Source organism: Ixodes scapularis, unplaced genomic scaffold (genome assembly GCF_016920785.2).
Source record: "Ixodes scapularis isolate PalLabHiFi unplaced genomic scaffold, ASM1692078v2 PGA_scaffold6__148_contigs__length_123643588, whole genome shotgun sequence".
NCBI classification, from domain to species: Eukaryota; Metazoa; Arthropoda; class Arachnida; order Ixodida; family Ixodidae; genus Ixodes; species Ixodes scapularis.
Window position 1 is genome coordinate 54,224,742 of NW_024609881.1, and position 24,314 is coordinate 54,249,055.

The 24,314-nt window shown below is 47.6% G+C and overlaps 1 long non-coding RNA gene across 1 annotated transcript; it reads left to right on the forward strand.

The window, feature by feature from the left end:
* The first annotated feature begins 501 nt into the window (after positions 1-501).
* On the forward strand, positions 502-24,314 carry LOC121832917. Its single transcript, XR_006078480.1, has 3 exons — positions 502-588; positions 19,725-19,777; positions 24,224-24,314. It is a non-coding gene; the product is annotated as an uncharacterized LOC121832917 (long non-coding RNA).

The window sequence follows — 24,314 nt, forward strand, 5'->3', positions numbered from 1 at the left end:
CTAGTATTTTCATTTTTTTACGTTTATTTCTATTCCTTTTGCATTCAAAAGATCTTAGTGAAGTTAGGAAGAACGTTGTCCGCATGTATTGTAGTTCTGCGTCATTGACAAATGAGTGCCCATGAATATGTGTAGATGGGCGTATGAATTAATATGACCATGCTACGTTCAGCCCTGAGTACTTTTACTGTGGCGAAGCAATGGGACAGAGTCGATCTAGTGGTTATAAGGCTACCATGGTAGAACACCAAAGAGTTCGTCTGGTGTTTAGGCACTCGGATTCCAAGAGATATGTTGTTTCCTGGCGAACTGCCACAAGATCTAGTACATATTGCGTGAATCACATCGTTCCTTGACCTCTTAGGGGACACCATATATCTTTATCTTACCGTATGAAATAACAACCTGATTGTAGTTCCTACGGTATGCAGTAGTTCCATTTTTTTTTAAGCTAGAGTACATTACTAGATGAATCCCCGCACTGCTTGCAGGTGGCGTCGGAGGACATTCGCCGTATTCGAGGGCACGGGGATACGCGGCCCCGAGCCAAACCTCATCTCCGGCAACTTCTACCAGTTCTGGACGAAGGTATGTGCGGACGTTTTGCCTTTAGGCGGCTTCACCACAGTATCAGTGACAGTCTTGACGTAAAGCCTAAAAATATAAAGATTCCGGGAATCTAGGCTGTCTCGCACAGACCCCTTGAAATAAACCAAAAAATGCAAAAGCGATCGGCCAGTATACATCGTGTCAGCATTCGGAGGAGATCAGTCGACGCCACAAGCCATCCCAGCCAGTCTAATACCACGCGATTGTAACGTGACCTCCAGGAAGAGCAAAACGACGTGTGGGATGCGTAGTCATGTGATCATTTCACGGGATTATATTGTGTGTTCAATTGGATGGGATGGCTCGTAAGGTCCATTCTAGGAGGAAACAAAGTGTCGCTCCCTTTACGGCGCGTGCAGGACCTTTATATTGACAATTTCCGAATCTACGACAGCCCGAACTTGTTGCTTCAGTATACGCGTTGGACTTTCGAGCTCTTGTGCTGCCCACACACAGTTTACAAACTGGTCCGTGTTTGCCCCACACCAGGTGAGTGAATTGTGCAGGCGCAGAAGCGAGACTAGCGTTGAGTGAAGCGCCAGCGCGTGCGTCGTGGAGACACCAGCGCCGCCTCAGCGGAGTAACGTCACAGCCGCGCGTGGGTGTACAGCTGAGCCTCTACACTACTGAGACATGGCGCAAACGGCGTACTGTCGAGGACAATATGAGCTGAAACAGTCGTCCACGCTTCTTTGACATACCTGCCTGTGCTTGAGGGAGTTGCGGTCTGACCTAAGCTAAAAATGGGAAGTTAAAGTCCAATACATGGAACACTTTATCAAATCAAGAGATAATGCAGTTTGTGGGAACCGCTGACGCAGAAAAAATTACGATAGGCCGTTTGAGCTCACACTGTCGACCGAGGTACGCCCGACTATCCATACTCTGATTCAGCAAAAAAAGCTTTACAACGGGCAAAAACCGAAACCCGAGCGAGCCAATCCAAGCTTGAAAGCGAGGTACGGGACAACGTACCTTCAGGATGCACTCTTCCTGCGGAGAGCCGTCACGTGATTTTCTCCATCGTTTCAATCGGATCTCGGGAAACGTGTAATTCGACCTTCTGTCGACTTACACTGAAACGGAGTACCGTCAACGCACCAAGGCCGTAATGCTAGACAGTACGTTGTCTGCGGGAGGCCAGTGAGAAGCAGGGATTGGAGACGAGGGTTGCATCTGCTTTTCAGCTGGGACCGCTTTTTAAATCAGTAAGACCACGAGTTCAAAACTCAGGGCATATATCCGATTGGTTCCCCGCACTGGCCTTTGATTGGCGACGTAGAGATCACAGCACTTCGCCCTTGTAAATTTTTAAAAGTGTCTGTACAGTCTCCATTTCCACGAAAAACGTCTTCGGAGAAAGCCTTTACCTAACCCGAAAATGGATGCTTAGCAATCTAATGCCCCTTTCGTCTATTACTTCATTTCCATCTAAAATGGCTATTAGCCCACTTCGTGATGGTGGTCGTTTGGCCAGAGAGGAACCCATCTGCATAATAAGCCTATTTGAGAGAATATGACTCGTTTGCATACGTAGCTTCGTTTTCAACAAGCACGGTGCCACTTCGTGGGTACGAAGTAGTTTTGCTGAATAAAACGCCTTCAGTTTTCTTTCAATTTTTTTATTTACTTTTTGTGTGATTTTTTTTTTACACTGTTAGCGCAAACACGACAACTCGATTGTTCGCCTTTTACTATGAACGAACACTGATTACCGCCAAAGTTCAACGCTAAGAATAGCGCCCAAATTATGCACCTTCCGGTCAACTAGTACTCCTGGTGATATCCTTTTAATTGTAAAAAGAAAAAAGAAAATTCCAATCACTTTTTCTTGTTAACTGTGTCGCGCTATGTACACTGCGCGGCACTGTTAGTTAGCAAAATGTCGGTTACTGGTTCAAATGACTGTATTAATTTCTCGAACCAATTTTAAGCCGAATCGGTTACTCTAACCATTTTGCCGGGGAGAAGAGCGATTGTTTAAATGTGCTTAGATGATATTAGAGGGGCGATACAGCAATTGTAGTGCTTTCAATAAATACCGATTAGAATTATTCGTTCATATTAAGAAGTTATAAAGCCCGCGATAAATCTTTTTTTTTCTCTCTCTCTCCATACAACGGCAGTCGCAGAAAAAAAATATTTAAAATAGGCCAGCAGCGTTTACCGCCTCAACTTGAGATTAAAGCCGGTCACGAGATGTGAAGCCTATTATATTCCGCCGATGCTTATCATAGCCACGTGCTGGGATTGGCAAGGCACAGGGTTGGCAAGGCACACTGGAACGCGCTAAGTTCAACGTATTGCTTAAGTTCGGCTATTCCTGTCACCCCAGCGTTTGGGCCCGAGCCACTACTCGAATGCATGTCGGGCATTGATTTTCACGAGCCCAAATCGAATGCTTACGCAGTGCCCACATCTACTGCATGAGCCGAATTATTTAAATACCCTCTCCGCGGGGATCGCGAAACTTGATGACGGAATCCTGGGAATAGCCTGGTTGACAACGCCAACACTGCCATTCCCCACGATGTCGTCATCATGATTCTGCGGAGGAGAGACTGAAAGAAAACAATCGGTTTTGCCCTTGAAAATACGTGGCGATAAAGAAACTTCTTGGGCAGTGCAGGTGGGTTCGAGTAAACTTGGGCCCCACCAATGCCAGTGAGTTAACGTGCCATGGCACGGCTCCTGTAAAGAGTTGTTTCGGCCAGTGACGAGGAACCAATATACCTATCAATTTCTTTCTTAAATTTAGAGGGGAAACAGATTCGGTACATAGGTCATATAAGGTCAAATGAGGTCATTATCTCCTCTAGCTAAATTTAACGGCGAAACTAAGTTATGGCCAGGCCACGTGACACCAATATTTCTGCTAAATTTATCGGGGACACTGAGGATGTTTTGGTCACGTGGCATAAACTTCCTTTCTAGATTTAACGGGAAAACTGAATTTGTGTTAAGCCGGTGGCCCACTGCTTCTACGTCATACAAAAGACCGTTAGCATACATATTCAAATGCGAGTCACCGCGAGATCCGTGCTTCGAATATCGCGTGGCAATGAGTTCAAGGAGAAACTTTTCACTCGGCATTCGAAGCACAGATATTGGGATGACACGTGTATGCAGACTTTGTCCCGCGGCGTCAATATGCCCGCGAAATTTAGCGCGGGTTCTGAATTGGTGCATAAGTCACGTGATGTCAATTTCTCCGGTAAATTTCGCGGAGAAATTCCACGGACGGACAAATAGACAGACGGATAAAATATTTGACTTATTGGTTCGGATAAAAAAACATTTCACATTTTAATGCGTTCGAATGCAATTACGACAAATTACATATAAAGAAAGGGATCGATTTAACTCGCCGAAGATATCGAGTATAAAAAAAAATGCCCGTGTTTTCGCAGTACTTCGCCGTTGACAACGTTGAAATACGATACCTATACTCGTCTTCTATAGTATCTACTCCGATGATTAAATGGCAACGACCTCTACAGCGAGTAACGAAGCATCGTAGGCGCGCACATTTTCATTTAACTAAGATCGCGGTATATATAGATATGTTCTGCACGTCGCCGCTTTTGTATGGCTATCTTGTCTTCAGTCCCCTCGTTCATTTTGCGAGGCAATGCGAAGAATGCGGCTCATCCATTAAGCGACTCATCTCGCAACCCCACGCGCCCACGCGATAAGGAAAACGGGACATGAGAACCAGATGTTTTACCACAGTCGGGTGCCGAGTATAAACCTCTCTCGTCCACGTGCACGTACACGTACTTTACAGAACCGGTATGGCGTGAAGGAAGGAATAAAAAAAAAAGCGAGGCATTACAATCTGGAACAAGTAAAAGTGTAAACGGAAGGCAAAACAGAAATGATGGAGAGTCGCGATTAAAGCGTGAGCTTCTCCCAGCGGTGTAACGAGAGCAGAACGACGTTACCCTGCATACCGTAAGTTCCGCAATTCAAGAGGCGACGTCCAGGTGTAGAAAATGTCTATATTAGAATACGTTCTGCTCCCCCCCCCCCCCCCCCTCCCCTTCCCGCATTTGCACGGAACAGCGCGCCTACGGCACCAAATACTCCCCTAGTGGTGTGGGCAGCCCGTATCCGAGAGAACGCAAGCCCATCACGTTGTCACGCCTTCGTGCTGTGTTACAGGGAGACGGCTGCCGCCGACACCGTAAAAATATCTGATTCGCTGATACAGCAGAAACGGCCGTCTCCGCTGTCACGAAGACTGCCCACAGCGATAAGGTGGTGGCAGCCCATTCTCCCAATTCAAAAAGGAAAACCCCGAGGCCGCGCGCGTTTAGGCGTTCCAACTACGCAAAAGCTGTCGTCTCCAAGGCCGCTGGAGTTTCGCCGTCTGTTCCCTAGTAAATTATATTCAATAACCATCGCTTCACAAGTCTCCCCTTGACACAGCGATTCATTTCCCGGCTCAAATTTTTGCGGTCCTGGGTTCTATTTCTAATTGCAAATGTTCCGAAGTAATTGCTTTCTTGTCACTTCACCTATTTACCGCTTTCCCGAGCATGCATTTTACGTTACAGATCTGAATTTCCTAGGTAGTTTGCCCAAATAAAAGTTGTCCCGAAGAAAACAATGACTAACAAGCTCGGACGAAGGAAAGACATTTAATTTGTCCTTGCTGCCCTCGAAACTGTTGCCAAGAAAACAAGAGCACTTACAGAATGCCTCGCAGGTCCCCCTTCCTGATTAGATTAGCATAGTCAGAACGTTTGTTCTCGCTTGATTGCTTGCTCCTTTGTTTGCTTTCTCGATATTGTTTTCTTTTTATGCTCTTGTTGCCTTCTTTGTTCCTTTGCTTGCTTGCTTTCTTGGTTGCTAGTTTGCTTTTGTTCGTTTGTTTATTTATCCTAGGGTGACGGGGAAAAGGAGCTGTTGCTGTCACTTCCATTTTTAATCATCGCCAGCAAGCAGCGCGTAGCGCGCTCTTCGTGGCGCGCTTGACTGGTGGCAGTCTAGGTTTCCATTGTTCAAGTGCAATTAAGTAAACATTCGAAATTGATACGTTTACTTGGGGCCTTTCGCGGTTGACGAATTTGAGCTCAATCAGCGGGACATTTTTATTTAAAGGTGAGATAAAAGCAACGTAATTCACTGCGTCCAAATGTTGCTCAAAGGTTAGCACCATCTAAAGATTTTTTCCAGCACCCCGCTTCCCCCTTCCCAACCTTACTCGCGAAAGTCGCAAACAATTATGATATCCCGGTAAAACATATGCGCATGTTATTGTTGAAAAGGGTGTTAGTCCGCAGGGGATGAACTGGTGGTATCTAATCATGTCGTTTAACACAGAGGGGATCTCTGCGTAGAAGGTAGTTGAGAGTGGCTGTGTGGGTATATATAGGATGATTGAGAAATAAACCAGTTAGCTGAGTGTGAGACGTTCTCTTCAGTGTCTGTTCCTTCGACTAAAAGTTTTTGTTTTTTTTCTGTTCTGCATCACAGTCTCGTGGGTCAGACGACATGGTGTTATCGTTTTACCTTAATGAGAAGGCTTAAAGATGAATTACGTTAATTAATTGAATTAATGATAAAGCTTAAAGATTTATTACGTTAATAATTTGAATAAATGATAAAGCTTAAAGATTAAAGACTAAATAAAGTTTAGCTCGGAGTTTTGAAGTACCCCGCGCGCTCTCGTCTGCTCCTCTTCCTCCGTTTCTGCCCGCAAAGTGATCGGAAGTTACCTATCGAAATCATTGTTTGAAGTTCGGGATTCTGTAGCCCCTGACAGCCAAACCAAAACGGCGGGCGGGTGCTTCTTATGTTTACGCTTCTTTGCGATCGTGATTCCTTCTGCGGCGTCTTTGTCAGGGAACGCGGCAATCTCACGGGCTGTAGAGCGTTAATGAGATGCCCGGAACCGGACGTGCCCCGCGTTTCTTTAAGCTTTCGGTTACTGTCAGTTCTTCACCATCAACAAAAGAGATTTAAAAAACGCCTGACTTGCAGTAACCAGCCAAAACGGCATGACCAGCCTATGCAAATGAGCGCGCTCGTCGCTCACGAGCCGTCCGCTTCGTCTACCAGCTGCTAATGTGGATGGTAGTTAACGACTGCCGTGGATACGCGAGGGGATCGTTTTGTAGACTACGCGCGCGTGTATTAGGAATAGCTGCTAAATCGGAGAGTTTGACAGAAGGCGGATCATGAAGGCCCTGCGACTCGGATGGAATATTTCGGAAACTGCATTCATCGTCGGGTGCATACGAGCGGCTTTCTTATACGGTACCTATCAAGTATGGAACAACAATGGTGAAACTGCTAGTGCACGTTGAAGCATTGCACGTCCGCGCGCACTGTCGTAGAATGGAGACGTCCAAGGTTTTTCCCGCTGGGTGATGCTAAATGGGCGGCTACCCATGGCTCCATTGACGCCTATAGAAACAATGTAGGTTTATTTATTTATCTACAATTACCCTATGGGCTCCAAGGGGCGTTACAGAGGTAGTAGAATTCTAAATTTAGCGTTATGTGTGATGGGGACGATGTCATCGGGAAAGCCATTCCAGTCCACAATTGTTTCTGGTAGAAGAAAATGTTGATGGGCTGTTGAAGTGGTCTTGGAGCTGGCAATATTGCATGAATGATCAAGTCTTGCGGAAATATAGCTCGGCTGGCTGAGGAGAGATTGTAGTAATGGTTTCGAATCGTAAATTTTATGAAAAAGGTAAACACGGGGAATTTTTGCGACGAACAGAAAGGTCGGAAAGAGTTAATTGAGATTTCATTGCAGTGTCATTAGAAAATCAATAGTAATTAAAAAGAGTAAATCGAGCAGCACGATTTTGAACAGAATCGATTGCGTTATTTAAAAAAGAGTGATGTGGGTGCCAGATAGTTGAAGCATACTCTAGTTTAGGGCGAACAAGCGTGACGTAAAGGAGACGTTTAAGGTTAGAAGGGGCAGGCTTGAAATTACGACGAATATAGCCAAGTGATCGGTTTGCAGATGATATTGTCTTTACGGCATTAACATTTCAGGACATATTCGCGGTTAAATGAACACCAAGATACTTGGACTGTCTATCAGTCTGAGTGGTAGTGCCGCTGAATTTTATTGAGTTTAAGGGCTGGGAGGAAGAACGTGGGAAGCAGAGGTGCATGCATTTGTTAATGTTTAGACACATCTGCCATGTGCGGCGCCATTCAGTAATTTCGTTAATGTCGTTCTGGAGTGCAAGATGGTCGTCTGGGGTTTTCGTTAGTTTATAACCAACACAGTCAACAGCGAAACGACGAACAGGGGACGAGAATTGAAGAGGGAGATCATTAATGTAGATTAGAAATGAGTAAAAGCCGAAGTACAGTTCCCTGTGGAGTACTGGAAGAAACGGGAGAGAAAGAGTAGGACGTATCGGAAATACATTTTAAAAAGAGGCAAAAATATTTGGAAATACAAATACAGGAATGCATTTTAGCGAGGGCAGAAATATAAATGCAGAAATACTGATACATCTGTGCAATACATTTTTAAATTTTGTTTGAGACGCCAACTGAGATGAAGCTTGAAGTTTGAAGTGGAAATTTTCAATCCCGAAATTACGTTCCCATAGGCTTGGCACTTTGCCTTGAAGGTAGTGGTTTCGGACGGCAAGGAGTCTTTAAAGGGCTCAAAAAAAAAACGTTCCATCAAGGGCTGACCGCGGTTTCTTAATTCCGTGACATCCTGTCTGTCTGACGAGGGAATCCTGTCAACATTGATCACATGACGTCACGGTGGAATGAACTGGTATTCTTTATCTATAGTTGTGGCCTTGAACATAAAACTTTACCACGCTGCTGTATGAACGGACAATACGTACTTTCATTGTAGGTTACCTAGTTGAAGATCGTGCAGGCAGTGTCACTTGGAATTTTTGAAAATAGTACACCACCTGAAGCATCCTGGAACACATGTCTTATCTTCTGTTACGGTTCAAAAAACGATACGGTGGCATCCCTGTTCTGAAGGTCCTTCCTGCCGACCCTCCGCCACCAGCGCATGGATTGCAGTCCTCAAGTTTTGCCTAGCATCATACAAACAGAGACCTCGTGGATTTCGACCTGATATTGCCAGCACAGGTGTGACGTCTCCGAGAAACAGCACGCTCGAGACGAGTTGCAGGTGTACGAAGTCTGGGTCGGCACAGCGAGGTCACGCCTGGCTTTTTTCCAGGGTTTTGGATCATCAAAGCAGCGGGTCAAGTTCACGTCGGCCGATGACGTACCCTTGAGCAATGCAATATTACGGGCGCAGCCGCAGAGGCATTCAAATATGTGTTGAACTGCGTGAGTCATCCTACTATTTCAAGTCAACCGCCATTAGGCTCGTGCTGCAACGGACTGCTACTCAGCTTTGCCGGCTGGGTGTACTGTATAGGCTGAGGCAAGAGAGACGGTTAGCAGCGGGCGTTGGATGCCAGCAAACAATGACTCGAGAAATCCCTACCTAAGATCCTGCGGCAGAAGATGACCTGACTCCACTCCTGACACGCTACCTGGTTCAAGTCCCCGACTACGCAACACTTCTCAGAACAGAGAAGAGGACGCAAAGAAAAATAGTTTGGAGAATCGGAAGGAACTTTGGTCACCATAGTAATAATGCCCCAGCATCCCCTTGACCCTAGTGCCATCAGAATTGAAAAAAAAAAAAGAGATGCGTTCGGACTTGTATTTTTTGTTTTCGGAGGGGGGAGGGATGGGGGGAATATTTCTCAAGAAATGTAACGAAATACATTTCATTCTGGTTATATCGCGATACAAAGAAACATTCTAAATGTATTTCGATGCAGGAATACAGATACTGGTGAAAAAAATGTATCGCGATACAGAAATACAGATACGAAATGTATTTCTGAAATACTATCGCGATATATTCGTATCACGATACTGCTCAACCCTGACTGAAACGATGACATTTGGGGAGCGGTAATTTCGTGTGATATTATTTTTATTTTTGTTGTTTATGGTAGATCATTTCTCTTTGGTATGGTGGTCTTGTGAAGCCCGCTGGAAATTAATGTGAAGCTCATGTCCGCGCAGTCACACGCAGAAGTTAACTGCCCCCTTCTCCAAAACATAATATCCAATTTTCGGCTTATTGGCGCAGTTGCACTTCGGTTGAGTCTAGGTTCCTATACGAAGAGCTCCCGAGAAGCGAAAGCTGGTTTTTCGACCTGAAAACTAAACTATGCATCTCAGAAACCTCAAACGTTGTGAGAATATGTCTATAGCGGTTGGAATCGAACACAAATTTTGGTAACATGGCGTTACTTGAATAAGAAGATAATTGAAAAAAATGAAATGTCCTTCTAAGCCGACCTCACCTAATCGTTATATCGTAGAATGACAAGAAATTACATTGGGGGGTACCTACAGCTTTTATTTCAGTCGAAACAAAACTGCCCAGCAAGAAAGAAAGCAATATCATTTTCCTTGCTGATAATTGTTTTTCATTGATGTTAAACCTAAAACCGTCCACAACGTCAGTTCTTTTTTTTTTTTTTTTTTACGATATTAAGTTTAGCTGGACGTCGGTTCAAAGAGAAATTTCGTCTTTCGCAGTTGTCTTTCACCCAGGTATCGTCGTCTGCTCAAGCTTCCGCGTTCTATCCCAACCACTATCGCATTCTCACGGAGTTCGATATGTCTGCGACGCATAGCTTAATTACACGGGCCGCAAACCAGACTGCTCTTTTCTCGGGAACGCCCGGTACAACTCTTTCTCACTCTCGTTACTCAGCAAAAGGCCATTCAAGTTCCTCAATCTTTTAAACTATGGTGCCCGGAAAGCGTTTCCGACTGGTCTGTTTTACCGTGTCCTCAGAAGTGGTCCCTTTATTTCCAACTGACGACGTCATAAAATTGACATGTTGATGCCTGACGTAATCCTAGCACTGGAGCAGCAGCAGCGGCGGTGGATGCAGCGAACTGCCAGTTCTGCTGCAGGTCGGCATGAAGCCAAACCTTAGATGGTAACCAAAGCACGTGCGAGTTGGGAAGCCGCGTCTACCGACCCTTGAATCCGCTCGTCTTCTTCGCCAGCATTTCTACAATCAAACACCAGGATCGCGTCATCCGGTAGCATGACATGCCGGCTGCTGTGACGTTTAAGTTGCCAATTCAGAATCATTTTAGACGCATGGGTGGGATAGAACGATAAAAACGTCAGTCGAAGACATGTTCCAGGCAATTTACCTAATCTTAAAAGCATAAATCCATCAATGCGAGTAAATTTAGGTGGAGTTGATTCAACGTCTTGCTGCTAGGTTTATCTCATCAAACCATGGCTCTTCGTCGCCACTAACTTATACGTTAAAGCATCTTAAACTGGAGCACCTCCGCCTTTGCCGGCAAATTGCCGGGCTAAAGTTCCTCTATTTACTGCCATAACATATCTGGCATGCGCAATGACACCTATTTACTATCTACTGCACAGCAAGATCAAGTTACTTCGAAGGTGCACGCTTATACTTTGCCAGAACTAAACTATTTCAAAATTTCCTAATACAAATTAACAGTGTAAATCCTTGCCGTCATTGCTTGTTAAAGGCACAAATGTTCTCACATTTTTAGCACCTCCCATTGTCGCACATCTCGTAATCTTTCCCGGGTTAGACAGCCCTGCCACCTCCAGTACGTGTTAAAAGGACAAAACTATAAAAATGGATTTAAAACGGGCGTTGATAAATGTGCGTTAACGTTAGTTTGTCGGGTGCACGGAAGTCTGATCTCATGTTCGCTAGTAAACACAAGAACTCAATTATCAGTTCCTCCTTTCTTTGTAGAGTAGAAGTTATAATACGAAAGTCGCAGTACGTGAAATGTGCCTGGGATGGGCCACCAAGTTGTGCAGTAGAAGCAAAATCCGACGTTGATCACAATAACCTTTGTAGGTCAGGAAAAGCTATTCGTGTCGTCTTCGCGTCAACTGTTCACGCAGCGTACAGTGAAAAGGGCTGTTTATACTACAACGTCGACGAACGCAACGCGCACCAGCGCCAAACGACATTCGTCGGCCACTAAGTCGTGCCACATCGCGCCGACAGACGCCCGAAGCACTGTGTTTACAGTCCAGCGCGCCCAAACGAACTGCTCCATTTTGCGCATGCGCGTCGCCGTGGCCACCGCGTCGCCTCGCCGAGGGTATTTCCGCTCTTTGGTCGGAACCAATCATGCGATCGGTCGGTGCGGTCATGCTCCGAAGCCGCGATTTGGTGCAGTGGTTAGCAGTCCAAGAAGAAGAAAATGGTGGCATGACCAGTGTAATGCCCGTGCCGCATGGGCAACTGGAATGCCATTTACAACGAATGACATTCGTGTGATCGGCGAGTCGGCTGGCGATCTGTCGCGCGTGGAACGCCCCACGCTCGGAGTGTCGCGCGCTGATAGGCCAATTGATCAAATGTCATTCGTTGTAAATGGCATTCGAGTTGCCCACGTGGCACAAGCATAAACCGAATCTTATTTTCTCCAAAATGTCAAAAAATGTGTCGACGGAAAAACAAAAAAATTACAATATCCTGTCCGTCCAAGTACATCGCTTTGCAGGATCGCCGGACTCGCGCCAAGCGATTTTGGTGAATCCGCCAGGATACTCCGATGGAAACGATGCACTCTATATTCCACAGCAACTTCTTTCTGACAGATGGCCGGTGTGCTATCATTATAGCTATGTGGAGAACAAGTTGTCTACTTCTTGCGCAAGATTTGTTGTTACGTCAGAACGACACCGATTGGAGGACAGTGGGTAGACCTCAAAGCAAGCTGCCTCATGGTGTACCCACTTCAATCAGAGCCAATCAGAGCTCGGCGTTCTGACGTCACCACAACGCATGCAAAAGAAGCAGACGAACTTGCGCTTTGCACAGCCTTTCACGTTGACTCAAGAAACTGACATCGAAGACAGCGTATAAGATGCCTAAATCACGCAATCTTCGCGTTCGACATTGAAGCTCACTTAACGAAACCCATACAAAAAAATACGGGATTCAGTACCATTTTCATCGTATACCGCTACTATCGTTTACACAAGCTGAGACACCCCACTTTAAAGTGTCTGGCGTGCTAAATAGTTAAAATGTGTCTCACTGGGTTCGCCGTTTCCGTGCATACGACGGCGCTTGTTGTTGTTTCGATTCCAAACGAGTGCCAGTGTGTACGACTGGTGACCTTATATAGCGACAAACTTAGGTCACCCTTCATTATATTTCATTAAACTTTGGCGCATTAACCGGCTTCCAGCATTTGCCGGTAGAATGTTCATGTGCGTCTCTGGCTCGTTAGGCCTACGACGCTTCTCGGGGGTAGCGCATCCTTGGAGGAGTCTACGTCCACACACACACACACTTGCACAGTCGAGCGCACGTACGTTAAATATGTACGCCAACACCAACACGAGAAGTTCGAGCACACGACACAGGGCAAAGAATCGCAGGTTCAGATAGCAGAAATGAGCGTCTCAAGCGCTCCGACTGGCCCCAACATCCAGATTCCCAAATATGGTGCTCGCGAGAAGGCTTCTCTGGAAAGCGACCGCCGTCGATTCGCGCTCGCCGACGACGTGAATAGAGCATGCTATATTTTGTCGTGGGCTACGCCGACGAGCGCTGGGCTGCCAACGCATAGCCTCCTATGTACTGACAAAACCTGGCAGACCGCCACGAGAAGCGGCCGCCGAAATAGAAAAGATGGAGTGGCAGGCAACGAATGAGAGGATACCCACGTGACTGACGCCCCACTGCGGCGAGACGCCGAAACACACTTCTCCCAAGCGAACAAGTGTGTTTCGGGTCCTCTCCGCTGCAAAAACTGTGCGCTGACCTCCAGGTTTCCTGAGAAATGGCTCTTTGATGCTCTGTGGTACCAGATCCTCGCGCTCCAAATCTGCGACCGGGCACTGTGTGGCTACGTCGTCGAACTGCCAGGCTTTCTGAGTATAGAGGGACTGTGGCCAACGCGGTCGGGAGCTTGCGCTCATCGACGTTACGACGGAGTATAAACATTCCTTCAGAGCAGACAAGCGAAAGCTGACTTTTCTCGCCGGCACCGCTTTTAAGGCTACCAATCTTTAGAATACAATAGAGCAGATTTTTATTTCCATTTCTTGCATATTGCAATATGTGCCCTCATAAGCAAATAAGACTTGTGCGCAGCACGCGACAAGTACATTCTTAGGTAAACGCATAGTCATGTTAAAGGGGCCCTGCAATCATATTAAAGCGTCTACCATTTTGGCGGTTTCCACGTCTCTTGGGGTTCGGGCACGCCAGCCGGCACGGAGAGAGTAACTAAATATCAGTGCGTCATATTTTAACCGGACGACGCGGAAACCTCCTCCACTTACGAGGGCGACCCGCGTTGCCGAAAGCCCGCAATATGTGACGTCTTTGGTCCTGGGCATACTAGTGGTCCATGCCGCTAAAAGCTTTTAGAGCGCAGCTCTTAAAGGGATACTAAAACGAAATTTCGGCGCTCATTTTTTGGTCTATATGTGTTCAAAAGAGCAGTATTACATGGAACATACCAATATCTTGTTAAAAAGTGAAAGCCGTTTACCACTCCCTGTAACGCCGAATTGGAGCGCAGCTCTTGAGGAGGAGGAGGGGAGGGTACTGAGGGCCACGTGCTCTCGGGGGGGGGGGTCACGTGACCTCCCCGAGGGCACGTGACCTTGGTGGGGTCACGTGGGGGCAAACACGTGCCCCCCTCAGAGGTCACGTGACCTAGGGGTGTCACGTGACTCCCCGGGTCACGTGACCAAAATTTTTCCGCTAGATTTAGCGGGGAAATGTTTTCCGCTAGAATTAGCGGGGAAATTTTTCCGCTAAATTTAGCGGGGAAATTTTTTCCGCTAGATTTAGCGGGGAAATTTTTTCCGCTAAATTTAGCGGGGAAATCTTTTCCGCTAGATTTAGCGGGGAAAATTTATCCGCTAGATTTAGCGGGCAAATTTTTCCGCTAGATTTAGCGGGGAAATTTTTTCCGCTAGATTTAGCGGGGAAATTTTTTCCGCTAGATTTAGCGGGGAAATTTTTTCCGCTAGATTTAGCGGGGAAATTTTTTCCGCTAGATTTAGCGGGGAAATTTTTCCGCTAGATTTAGCGGGGAAATTTTTTCCGCTAGATTTAGCGGGGAAATTTTTCCGCTAGGTTTAGCGGGGAAATTTACCCATAATGCACCGCGCGGTTACGCCGACGGCGACGGCGACGCCGACGCCGACGGCGACGTTGCTCAAGCCGGAAACAGGCGCCTAAGAGCTGCGCTCTAAAAAGTCTCGAAAAGGAATTTTAAAACGAATTAAATGATTAGCAAAGAGCACCTGGTGGATGTCGCTAACGCCTCGTTTGTAATGCTCGTCTAGGAACCTTGACAGCTAGTGACGGAGGTTGTCTCGTCTCCGCCCACGACGAGAGAAGGGGGAAAGGAGGAACTCCCCTTTTCCCGAGAATCCCTTTTGTGTGTCGCAGAAGTCGCTATTGTCCCCCTAGAAGATTATAGAAGATTAACCCGTCACTCAAAATTCGTACAAAAGCAGCCGCTTCGGTGGCTGGAACGACTAGGCCATCCTCTCGACATCAGCCTCGCCGTAGCTTTGCTCGCATTGAGACGACCTACGTCACGATTGCGTTGGATGTCACGTGCTCTAAGCTGGGCCTTCTCCGAGCGCTTGCCAGAGTGGGCCGTTTATAACGAAAAATACAGCCACCAGGATCAAAATACAAACGTGCGATTGTCATTTACGGATATTGTGGATCATATTCAACCTATTTTTGAACACGACGGGAATATTTCAAATTTCGTTGAAGTATCCCTTTAAGGGCCCGTTCCCGGCTTGAGCGGCGTCGCCGTCGCCGTCGGCGTCGGCGTAACCAAGGTCATCCCAAGGTCACGTGACCCCCAAGGTCATCCCAAGGTCACGTGACCCCAAGGTCACCCCAAGGTCACGTGACCCCAAGGTCACGTGACACCCAAGGTCACGTGACTCCCCAAGGTCACCCCAAGGTCACGTGACCTCAGGTCACGTGACACCCTGGGTCACGTGACCGCCAAGGTCACGTGACACCCAAAGTCACGTGGCTCCCCAAGTCACGTGACCCCCGGGGTCACGTGATCCCGATGACGTCATCAGTGACGTCACTGATGACGTCACCGGCATCCGCATCGTCAGCGTCATCACTGATGACATCATCAGTGACCTCACTGCTGACGTCACCGGCATCCGCATCGTCATCGACATCACCACTGATGACGTCACCGGCATCCGCATCGTCATTGTCATCATCACTGATGACGTCATCAGTGACGTCACTGATGACGTCACCGGCATCCTCATCGTCATCGCCATCATCGCTGATGACGTCACCGGCATCCGCATCGTCATTGTCATCATCACTGGTGACGTCATCAGTGACGTCACTGATGACGTCATCGGTATCCGCATCGTCATCGTTACTGATGACGTCATCGGCACCGGCATCGTCACGCGACCCTCCTAGGTCACGTGACCCCCACCCAAGGTCACTTGACCCCCCCCCCAGTACTCTTCCCTCCTCCTCCTCAAGAGCTGCGCTCTAATTCGGCGTTACAGGGAGTTGTAAACAGCTTTCACTTTTTTTTTAGTCGAGATACAAAATAAAAGTGAAAGCCGTTTACAACTCCCTGTAACGCCGAATTAGAGCACAGCTCTTGAGGAGGAGGAGGGAAGGGTACTGGGGGGGGTCAAGTGACCTTGGGTGGGGGTCACGTGACGATGCCGATGCCGATGACGTCATCAGTAACGATGACGATGCGGATACCGATGACGTCATCAGTGACGTCACTGATGACGTCATCAGTGATGATGACAATGACGATACGGATGCCGGTGACGTCATAAATGATGATGACAATGACGATGCGGATGTCGGTGACGTCATCAGTGACGTCACTGATGACGTCATCAGCGATGATGACGATGACGATGCGGATGCCGGTGACATTATCAGTGATGATGACGATGACGATGCAGATGCTGGTGACGTCATCAGTGGTGCCACTGATGACGTCATCAGTGATGATTACAATGACGATGCGGATGCCGGTGACGTCATCAGTGATGATGACGATGACGAGGCGGATGCCGGTGACGTCATCAGTGACGTCAATGATGACGTCATCAGTGATGATGACGCTGACGATGCGGATGCCGGTGACGTCATCAGTGACGTCACTGATGACGTCATCGGGGGTCACGTGACCCCGGGGGTCACCTGACTTGGGGGTCACGTGACCCTGGGTGTCACGTGACCCGAGTCACGTGACCTTGGGGTGACCTTGGGATGACCTTGGGGGTCAAGTGACGTTGGGATGACCTTGGTTACGCCGACGGCGACGGCGACGCCGCTCATGCCGGGAACGGGCCCCTAAGAGCTGCGCTCCAATTTTAGAGGGCAGCTCTTAGGGGCCCGTTCCCGGCCTGAGCGGCATCGCCGTCGCCGCCGGCGTCGGCGTCGCCGTCGGCGTTTTCGTCGCCGTCGGTCATCCCAAGGTCACTTGACCCCCAAGGTCACTTGACCCCCAAGGTCACGTGACCCCCAGGTCACCCCAAGGTCACCCCTCCCCAAGGGTCACGTGACCCCAAGGTCACGTGACACCCAAGGTCACGTGACCCCTCCCCCAGTTTCACATGACACCCAAAGTCACGTGGCTCCCCAAGTCACGTGACCCCCGGCGTCACGTGACCCCCGATGACGTCATCAGTGACGTCACTGATGACGTCACCGGCATCCGCATCGTCAGCGTCATCATTACTGATGACGTCATCAGTGACGTCACTGATGACGTCATCGATATCCGCATCGTCATCGTTACTGATGACGTCATCGGCATCGTCATCGTCACGTCACCCCCCTAGGTCATGTGACCCCCACCCAAGGTCACCTGACACCCCCAGTACCCTTCCCTCCTCCTCCCCAAGAGCTGCGCTCTAATTCGGCGTTACAGGGAGTTGTAAACGGCTTTCACTTTTTTTTAATTGAGATACAAAATGAAAGTGTCGCGAACCGTTTTAATTATGTATGGAAGTAGTTTTAGAGCGCAGCTCTTAGGGGCCCGTTCCCGGCTTGAGCGGCGTCGCCGTCGGCGTCGCCGTCGGCGTCGCCGTCGGCGTAACCAAGGTCACCCCAAGGTCACGCGACCCCCAAGGTCACCGCAAGGTCACGTGACCCCCAAGGTGTGACCCCCAGTTGTCACGTGACCGTCCCAGGGTCGCGTGACCCCCCTGAAGTCACGTGACACCCCTCCCCCAGAGGTCACGTGACCACCCCCGGGGTCACGTGACCCCCCGCCGATGTCACGTGACCTCCCCGATGACGTCATCGTCACTGATGACGTCACCGGCATCCGCATCGTCATCGTCATCATCACTGTTGACGTCACCAGTGACGTCACTGATGACGTCACCGGCATCCGCATCGTCATCGTCATCATCACCGATGACGTCATCAGTGACGTCACTGATTACCTCACCGGCATCCGCATCGTCATCGTCATCATCGTTGATGACGTCATCAGGGACGTCACTGATGACGTCACCGGCATCTGCATCGTCATCATCACTGATGACGTCATCAGTGACGTCACTGATTACCTCACTGGCATCTGCATCGTCATCGTCATCGTCGCTGACGACGTCATCACTGACGTCACTGATGACGTCACCGGCATCCGCATCGTCGTCGTCATCATCACGAATGACGTCATCAGTGACATCACTGATGACGTCACCGGCATCCGCATCGTCATCGTCATCGTCGTTGATGACGTCATCGGAGTCCGCATCGTCATCGTCACTGATGATGTCATCATTGACGTCACTGATGACATCATCGGCATCCCCCCAGGTCACTTCACCCCAGTACCCTTCCCTCCTCCTCCTCCTCAAGAGCTGCGCTCTAATTCGGTGTTACAGGGAGTTGTAAACGGTTTTCACTTTTTTGTTGTGTATTTTAGATCAGAAAAGCAACAAATGCAGTGTATAAAGTACGGAAACAAGAAAAGACCCGTCGACAAACCCGCCACCAAGTGGCGGAAAAAACGGCGCATAGTAGAAAGGGCTAGTGGCACGAGGCCTCGACGAACGGCGAGCGTGGAAAGGTCCCGGATGTACGCGGTGGCGCTGCGGTCGTATACCGGCTCGAGGATCCGACCGGTTCCGAGCGTTCCGAAGGCTTTCGGCGCGGGCTTGGCTTGCGATTTGGACATTTGGCGGTATGGCAGCGCGAAGTGGCTCCCGTTCTGAGCAGATCTTTACCCTGTATTTGCTGTCGTTTGTGGCCCTTGAAGTGTTATGCCGAATTAGTCGTTAATCGCGCAGCAAATGCAATGCGAGCCGCCCTGGTCGCCCGCTTCATGGAGCCTATCCAACACCTGCTTAAGTGGCGCCATCTCGAGCCGTCGACACGGAGTGCGGCAGCCGTGAGCGCTCGATAAGCTCACTACTCCTCCTCTAGCTCACGGACACTCAAGCCAGGGCCTACGACGTCATGAAGGAGGTTATTTTTTGCTTGTTTTTGTAATTCTAATTTGCCTATAACTTTTAAAATAAAGCGAAATTTGAGAAAAATTTTTTTAAGTTACTACGTTCAGTGCGCTCAGGTTCGGTGCAAATTAAAAGCCAGTCAAAACGTTGTTGCAGTGCCCCTTTAAGAGTAAACTTCTGTGCCTCTGGCGCTGCCTAATAGTTTTATTGTACGAGTTTGAACTAAAACAAAGGAATAGTTTAGTATCATGGGTAGTTTTAATTTTATATACAATCTGAGGTGGATCAATTAATCTAATTATCTAAAAAAATATTTTCTGTCTTTAACCTGTATTTCATATATAAATGTTGTTATCGAAACTATTAGAGTGGAGGCATCTTCGTTCACTGCCTTTATAGGTAGAATGTAGTGACTGGATGCACCAAAACGAAACAAAATCTAAATAATCGTCGATATCTAGTTTGCGCTAACAGTGTCGTACAGTGTACGTTCTTCGTCTGGAGTTTATTGATGCCGATGCACTGTATATTCATCACTGCTTCTTTTTCTTTCCTTGTTGTTTTTTATGTGGCGCAGGACATGCAAGCGGTCCTGGAAAGCTGGGCGTCCAGATACGGAGATATTTTCGGGTAAGCTGACAGCTCGCGACGCACTACCGCAACTGTTCGCATCCTTCGAGGACGGTGGTATCCCGCGTTTATGTACAATGCTTCTTGGAGAATCCACATCAGGACGAATATTCTCGCTTACGAAACTTTCACTCCGAAAAACAAAAATGATATAGGATTGAAAACACTTGCACTGCTGCCTTCTTATCGGCTGGGATGCGTGTTCCGCCAATGAGAACACGAGTCTTTACTTGAAGCCACGCTGGTCACTCGTAGGCAGTGCGAGACAAAATACTTGATACAAGTATTTAAGTTAAGTTACAAAATGCCTGCTTAATGAAGTATTTAAAATACTACTCAAGTTACTTTCACTGTAAACTATCTTGAGTAGAGTACAAATACTTAGAAATGTAATTCAATTACTTTTGAAGATACCTCCGCATTGCGTAATTTGTATCGACGTCAATGACAACGACAATTATACAGCTGCGCAAATCTGGGTTACAGAATGGTTTATTAGCACGCAACAACACAAAACGGAAAAAAAAAGTATCGTAGGGGCTATTTTATGCAGTCCAACTATAAAGAGCAGGATATTGTCACGAATGACAAATGATGAGGCGTCGAATAACTGAAGAAACTTAACGTTTAATGGGGCGAACTTGGGCCCAAAACAAAATAGACAAAGGCTAACGTCGCAGGCGTCGATGTCGGCGAAACAGCGGGATCGAGCGATGGGACGAGACTGACTCCGGACCGCCACTCGGAGCATCTTTCGTGCCCGCGGGGGTTTCTGGAAAATTATGCGTAGAAAGTTCGGTGCGTAGAACATTCGTAACTCGATCAGACGACAAGGTTCTCGAACTTACGAAAATTTTAAGTGTAAAAAATAAATATAATAGGAGTCCGCTCCCTGGTATCAAACCCGGAACCTTCGCGCGAAAGCCATGCGCGCCAACCATTTGGTTACACGCTCGCTCGGCAATGCGCGTGGCAGTATCACTGATACATGTTACAAAACATTTTTGGGACAACAAGACAGAGGTCGCTTTAGCTATTGGGGAGGAAATCAGACCGTAACGCCCCAAGCTGTTAACTTTAAAACTGCATGGATGGAGACAACAAATACAATGACTCAGCGTTCAGCTCACTTAACCGAACGCGTCGTCAGCGTTCGGCTGGGATTCGTGTTCTCCGGTGAGGGGGAAGAGGGGCTCTTTTGTTTCCACTCCGGCCTGTATGAATAAGGTGCCCAGCTCAGCATAAACGCCAAAGTGGGTCAAGCTCGCATCCTCTGAGGGCTGCTTTCGGGAGAGATCCGGCACTTAACGTCACTTCGCAAATTGTTAGTATTTTTACATCACACTGTGCCCCGCGCTCTATTAAAAAAGATAACATGAACACCCCAACAAGGCCTGTGGGTATGCGGACCGGCCTTGTGTTGGGTAAACACCGAGGCGTAGGGGCAACAAATCGCTGAATATCACGTCTAGCGGCGCACCTCAGACGCATCGTTTAACTACAATAATATTTCCTATAGGGGAAGTTCACTATAAACGAACTTGGGATACGGATATGAATTACTAGATAACAAAGAAAACCCACATAATAGACAGTGCAGTGGCCGCACCTTCTTCAATTACGTTGCGTTCAGAAAGGCACTCAACGTCGGGGGACACTTAGTTGACATTTTGAGGTTTTCCAGCTAGTTCGTTTCCTGTCCTGTTCTCTGCTTATCAATGTTCGCTTACAGACAGTGTTCGCGAGAGCAATAGGTGACGGACTGACAGCAAAAAGAAAACAAAAAAGACAACATCGACGTTTTGTCATAGCGGGGTCAAATATACCAAAAGCAAACAAAAATGTCTTTTTTTGTGTGTCCACTTCTTATTTTCTTCTATTTGTTATTTTCTTGACACCCAAGTCTGCATTTTTGTCGTAGGTCTTTTCCCGGTCTTCATTGCGCCTCAGGGTGGCAATCTTTACTTCCGTGAAAGCACCCCTTTTGTTGGAGAATGTTTTGGAAGGAAACTCCAGGAAACAAAAAGCGCCTTCGGGAAGGTGAGGGGAAAACCTTCATTGTACGAACTTTGGGCTGAATCATGAGTGAAAATCGGAAAAAAGTGATGTTTTCACGGGCTCAGTCAAAGTCGCCGTAGCTAATAAGAGCTAGCAAGAGGATTTGGTTGCTCGAAAGAATGTTCACGTTTGCTCGTACCACGCCACTTTATACCGAAAAACTCGGAAACTTGCGAAATGTCGAAAATGTATTTGAGACAATGAGTACAAGGTACTCAGAAATTTAATTAAAATAAAGTATCAAATACTCTCGATCAAAATTATTCACTAGATACCAAGATACTTCAAAAAGTATTTCAAATACAGTATTTTGCGCAGAGTATTTGAGATAGCCACAACTCTGCTAGTGGGTGATGCCGAAAAATAAGGAGCGCTTATGACCTTGCCATCCAAGAGGTATATTGGCATTGGCTGCGCCAACAGAATCACGTGGAATATGATAACAAAGGTAAGAGTGTATCAGGAGTCACGCTGCTCGGTATCAGACCATTATCGTATCCTTAGGGGGGTAGCCTATATTTCGTTTGACTCCACGTCCGACTGCAGCCAAAGGGCACCGTCACGGCTATCGTTGTCTTTGCGTGTTTGATGTTCCTGGCTAAATCAACCAGGCACATTGAATGCCCAATGATCCTGCGCGTTTTTCTATGCTTGAATAATTTAGCCAGATGTCGCAAACACGTATAAAGGTTGAGCGCTGTGACGAAGCACTTTTGGGGGCGCTTGATTGGCGTTCATTGAATGTCGGCGTCAAACGGGGTCGCACTCGGCGTGAGATGGAGTACAAGCAACCCTTGTCATTGCCTAAGTGGTGTCGGCGACGTTTGGCAGACGTCGGCCGTTCTCTAAATGTGATATTACAAAACGGATACTCTTATTTATTGGTTTTCGGAAGATGCGTGACAGTGCCCAGATCGTACCCAAAATAAAGTAAGCGTGAATGAGTGGCGACATTTTCTTTTTTCTTTTTAATTCGACAGAGACCTGGAAAGCTGGGTCTCTGTTTATTGGCCTGGTTCGGAATCCACTGAATTCTACTAAAAAATAAGTGCATAGACAATGCAATTCGTCTGTCAACGTCTTAACATTACATCAGGTGAAAGAAGCGTCAAATAAGCGTGACTTTCTTTAAAATCGCGATGTTCATATCTTTCAAGCTCTAACTTTGTTCTTTAAGAACCGAAAAGTATGCATATAAAAAGTATTTTTATTTAATAACTACCTAGTCTCGCTATTTGAAAATTCCACAAAAAATTCTCGGCTTTATTTAAAATGCACCATGCCAGCCGTCCTTCTTGCACTCTAGCTTCACCAGAAAAAAAACGTGGACATCGAAATGCTGCTCGTGTTATTCCACCATAGACGTTTGAAAGTGCCGCCTCTAAATGTCACTATCTGGCTGCTGGCGTGCGAAAATCGTCTCATAGTCGAGCCTTGCAAAGGCGTACCCACGGTTGCCACACTGACACCCGAACAAAGCATGTGCAATCCAGAGGCCAAGGTAACATTCAATGCGTGGCTGCTTTCAAACATTATTTAAATATCATGTAGGAGTGTCCCAGATAAACACTACCACGTACCAGATACCCCACCAAATCGCTCCGCAAACCAGCCAAAAAAAAAAGAAAAGGAGTACTTAGCCATGACAAGTGACGTGACATCAGCGGTCTGATGTCTCACCGCTTGGGTGGCGCTGTTGTCGGTACGCCGCATGAGCGCACCTTTAATTTTACAAGAACCCGGTTTGTGGACACGCCTAGTGTCCACACATGGCGCAGGCAAACGCTGGCCAGTTTGTAAACACCCTGTTGGTCTATATGCGCATCGCGGAGGAACAGTGGCTGGAGGTAAGGAGACCACGTTTCTGGAATATTTTTAACTTGTATCTGACTTTGCATGGCTTGCACTGACGTCACTTGGTCAGGCATATTGGCGCAAAAGGCGCGTGAGAGATAGAAGGGCGGTCTGGCGTCACGTGCGAGCCATATACGTATAGCAAGGTTATTATCTTTTCGTTCGCCTTGTGTAGACCATGACCTCCTGACATCACATGTGCCTTGCATAACTGGGAATGGTCGGCCCCTTTTAAAGCGCAGCTTTCAGGCGCCCGTTTCCGGGTTGAGCGGCGTCACCGTCGCCGTCGGCGTAACCGCCTGGCGTCACACGTGACGTCACGTGGGTCACGAGGCTCGCGAGTGACCTCACGAGGGCCATGATGCTTACGAGTGACGTCACAAGAGTCACGAGTGACATCACGAGGGTCACGAGTGAAGTCACACGTTATGTCACACGGGCACCCTCCCCTCCCTCCTCCTCCTCGAGAGCTGTTTTCTAATTCGGCCTTACAGGAAATTGTACCCGTCTTTCATTTTGTTTTTTAAATCGCAGGTTCTACAACGGCGACGCGCCAATGGTAGCCGTCAAAGACTTGGATTTGCTCCGAAGGGTGTTTGTCAGCGACTTCAAGAACTTCTACGAC